The 4884-nt window shown below is 39.9% G+C and overlaps 1 non-coding gene across 1 annotated transcript; it reads right to left on the bottom strand.

The window, feature by feature from the left end:
• Positions 1 to 422: 422 nt before the first annotated feature.
• TRNAT-UGU (transfer RNA threonine (anticodon UGU)) lies at positions 423 to 497 on the bottom strand. The gene has a single exon. It is a non-coding gene; the product is annotated as a tRNA-Thr (tRNA).
• Between the last annotated feature and the right edge of the window lie 4387 nt (positions 498 to 4884).

The raw sequence follows: 4884 nt of genomic DNA, 5'->3' as shown, positions 1-4884 counted from the left end.
GTGGTTTGAGGCACCAAAAGGATTCAACAATGGTAATTTTGACTACCGTAAGCAAAGTCCAACTCAGCAGCAATTTTGAATACAAGGAGTCTGACAGAAGCAATTTTAGTAACACAAAGTCTGACTTAAAGACAATGATGACTAAGCAAAGATCAAATACGGTGGGGTACAGTAAACCCTCAAGATACAGAACCCTCATTTAATGATTTTGGTTTTAACGACCACCATGAGCTGGCCGAACATTATGTTCACTTCATGAATTATCATTTGGTGAAATAATAGACGCACAGGAAACACCGACCACCATGGCGTCCCCTACACACACACAAATAAATGGGAGAAATGGAGTTCCCCTGAGCTAAGCCCTGTATTGGACTATATAGCCCCGCTAGGGTTACAGCAGCGAGCTACCACCCCCGGCACGGCAGCCCGGGCGAGGCTTGAACTCGCAATCCCCCGATTACAAGTCCGGCGCGCTACCACTGTGCTACCGTGCCCCCCTACACACACACAGCTGCGCTTCTCTGCATCCCACAGAACGCCGCAGCAGTCTCTGGGTGACCAGCATCATAAGAGGAGCCATAAATAGAGCATTTACTGAAAACAAGGGCCATTTAGACCTAGCTGTATGTTTTTGTGTACGACTGTATGGCCAAATGACACTTATTAACTATCTTTGTTCAGTAAAAGCCATGATGCCTGGGAAATTACCAAACAGCATGGTGTTTGGTTTTAACGTCAAGGGTCTGGTACCAATTACTATAGTTCGTTATAGCGAGGGTGTACCGTACATGATGTCAGACGTAGCTGCAATTTCCAGATTGCAGCTAACCTTATTTGAAATTGCAATACAATTCCAGGAGAGCTCCTACACATATCTATAACTGTATTTTTTTCTCAGTGAACAACTGTATAACATACTTATCAGTGTGATAGCTTTAAAAAGTTGCTGAAAGGCATACTTTAGAATATTTCAACTATAAAACCACCAGTTGTACATTGGCAAGCGACTATCCGCCATGTCAGACTTTTAGTTTGATTTAGCTCCAAAATTAAAGTCATTAATCTTTTGCCTCTATTAATCTAACCTACCATAACTTGACCTAACCTAATCCAAATAAACTTTAATTTAACCTAACCAAACTAACCTGAATGGTTGGGGGATAAACGAGTTTTGGGTCCAAACTGGCCCATTACCTTCAGTAGGACACCACCCCTCATGTCAACATACCTAACTTTGTGCTCGAGTAACATATAAAAGAATCTACATGTCATGAGTGACATAATTATGAAAGATAACCCCTGCCATTAAATTTTGATCATCTATTCATGAGCTCTCCTGTAGTTTGTAGGAAATTGCTGCAGACTTTAAGTATACCAAACTATTGTACTGTACTGTCACACCTTTCACAGCTGAAGCTGCTACAGTTGGGCTTCGCAAAATGAAATCGCTGCAGCTGGACTTTGCATAGTTCAAGCTGCTGCAGCTGCACTTTGCATAGATGAAACTGCAGCAGCTGGACTTTGTATAGATGAAACTGCTGCAGCTCTACTTTGTATAACTGAAATTGGTGCAGCTGGAAATTGCATAAATGAAACTGCTGCAGCTGGACTCTGCATAATTGAAATTGCTGCAGCTGGACTTAGCATAAATGAAATTGCTGCAGCTGGACTTTGCATAGATGAAACTGCTGTGGCTGGACTCTGCACTGATGAAACTGCAGCACATTTTAGGTCAAGACGGGGTGGCAGTATCCACCTTTATATATATATATATATATATATATATATATATATATATATATATAAATAAATAACAGAACGGAGGAAGGAAAAACAAATGTGTAAAAAAAAATAATCCATACACCAGATTACTGGTGTCCTCTGTTCATAAAATATCTGTAACAGTTAGACTTAAACAGCTGTGGGTTGAAATTTGGAGGGAAACAACTCTGGGGAAGCGAGTTCCAGAGAGATGCAGTTCGGGGAATGAAAGAATTCTGATTAGGCAGATGTTCTGCAATATGGCTGAGTGACATTCCAGTCACGAGTGCTACCAGATGCCCATGTAGCACGAGGGAAGGCATGGAGAGGTGGCACCATGGACGCAACTTCGTCTGAGCATTTGCCAAAAAAAATCTGTAAAATAATGCAAGGGAGGCAACATTCCTTCTTACTTGCAGGGGAGGTAGTTTGTGTAATGGCAGGGTTGTTAATGATTCTAACAGCTATATTCTGAATTTTGTCTAGTTGTCTTAATGCAACCTCTCCACAACCATTCCACAAGGGTGAGCAATATTCAAGCTGAAAGAGCACATGACTCTTATAAATTATAGCTAATTGCTCATCGGCGAAGAAGTTACGGACTCTGTACAATAATCCAAGTTTCTTTGAGGCAGTTTTAGCAAGTGAATTGACATGAGAGGTCCAGCTGAGGGCACTGTTAAGTGAGACACCAAGAATTTCAATACTTTTGGAGATGGGAATATTAGTAGCACTGAAGGTAATGTACGAATCTGGCAATATCTGTCTATTAGTAAACTGCATATATTTAGTTTTACCAGCATTAAAAGACACAAGGTTGTTTTGTCCCCATTCACTGATTGCAGATAGATCTTGATTTATGGAGATGGCTGTACTGCGTTGAGAGGTAGAGATATTAGACTTTGTAAATGGATGTCTGAGTGTGAATGAACTATGTAGTGTTGAGTCATCTGCATATGAGTGAATGGGATTGTGGGTGACAGATAAGAGATCATTAATATGAACCAGAAATAGGGTTGGCGCCAGAACTGATCCCTGCGGCACGCCAGTGTTAACTGAGTGGAAATTGGAATATACATCATCTACTTTTACTCTTATTTTCCTGTCACTAAGATATGAAGGAATCAAAGGAACAAAAGATGTTAGTCCATAGCAAGGGAGTTTGGACAGCAGGGAACGGTGCCATACTCTGTTGAAAGCTTTAGAGATATCAAGAGCTACTGCATGAGTTTCTCCAAAAAGATCAATTGACTGATGGATGGTACAAGTTAAGAGACTGAGTATGTCAATGGTGGATCTTTTGTGGCGAAAACCATACTGTCTATCACTAATTAAGTTGTTGATTTCAAGATGTTTAACAACATGCTTATTAACCCCTTAACCGCGGGGCGTCACTTTCGTGACGCTTGGGAGCAAGGGATCATACCGCGGGGCGTCACTTTTGTGATTCTGTGTTATTTTGAATTCATCCGGGCTTCCAAGCGGGGGCTTGTATCATCTATCAGTACTGCCAATGTCCAACACTAGTCAGCACTCCTAATCTCATCTGTACTCCCATCCGTTGTTGACAATTTAGCCATTTCTCCCCGTTCTTGACTCCCCTCCCTACCCCCCCTCCATTACCCTATCCTCTCGCCTGCCCGGCCGTGCTACGCTAAGTAAATCTTCCCTGGAATTTTTCACTGATTTCATCCATTGAAATAAGCCCTATGTCCTATTCTTATACCAAATAATATATACAAGAAAGAAATAAGGTAAGTGAGAGTGCCATACACCTGGAATTGGCTAATCATCACCTGACAACACCTCACGTGCACTCGTTCGCTAATTTTCGCTGTTTTTTCCCCCTTGAAATATGCCGTATAATCTATTTTCGTAATAAATATACATGTAAGGAGGGAAGGGAGAAGCCTAAGTGATATTTACATTCACCTGGAACTACCTAATTTATAATGTATTGTCTAGATTTCCTGCCAATCATATCAGTGCTAGACAAAGCTGTTTCAAGATATAACATTGGTAGCTCTGAATATATATCTCCTAAGTAGGCCTCTAATCTATTTTCGTAATAAATATACATGTAAGGAGGGAAGGGAGAAGCCTAAGTGATATTTACATTCACCTGGAACTACCAAATTTATAATGTATTGTCTAGATTTCCTGCCAGTCATATCAGTGCTAGACTTAGTTGTTTCAAGAACCAATATTGGTAACTCTGAATAACCCCTAAAGCAAGGCCTCCACGCTGGCCCTCCGCTATCAGTTTACTCTCATCTTCCGACGCGAGGGTACGTATGTTTCTTCTTGCTGACTTCAAGGCCTTTTTTCACCCCCATGCAAATGGCCCTGTGACCTTTACCCCCTACTAAACCTCGTGTGGAAAGAGGTAAGGGGCTGACAATTGATAAAAGAGTGACTACGATCTTTCTATTGAGTAAAACAGTGCAAGTGGAATTGTAAATAATGTGTAAATAATGTGTAAACAGCAAGTGAAAGTAATGAATGTAAATATACGTGAACAATGGAAAATAGTTTTATAAGTTATTTCAAGTGACAGTGCACAACACAATGTAAATAAAATAGAAATATAAATAATGTAAATAAAATAGAGAACGTAAATAGAAATGTAAATGAGTAGTATTATAAGAATACGAGTATATACCCTAGGAGTAATGAAAGTGAAAGTTTCACTCTAGCATGTCTGAATGCTATGAGTTATGAGAGTGAAGATGAAAGTGACATTCACTCTCAATGCCAGTATACAGGACGAGAAAGTGAATGCTACGTATTTTACTGAAAGAAATTGAATCCCTACAGTGACAATAAACTAATACTACTGAAGGAAACTTATGGATAAAGACTGTAGATATATATAAGTGTTATATAGTAATAGAAATATAAAGTGTGAGGGGTTTTATGAATAATAAATGACAGAGTAACAAAAGCGAACTAGTGCCAGTGCGACGATCAGACGCGCTCGTAATTTCCATTGCTTTCACAGTGTTTTTTTTTTTAGTATGGATCCCAAACTACTTGAAAATTGTAGAATAGTGTTTATAGTGTTTGTATCTGGCTGTGGTAATCATATTACGGGTTGTCGGGAAGTGTAAAGTGGAGACT

Source organism: Coenobita brevimanus, chromosome 61 (assembly GCF_032717465.1).
Source record: "Coenobita brevimanus isolate Jiangsu-jjx chromosome 61, ASM3271746v2, whole genome shotgun sequence".
NCBI classification, from domain to species: domain Eukaryota; kingdom Metazoa; phylum Arthropoda; class Malacostraca; order Decapoda; family Coenobitidae; genus Coenobita; species Coenobita brevimanus.
The sequence above is the reverse complement of the archived record's forward strand: the minus strand, read 5'-3'. Positions and strand labels throughout refer to the sequence as shown.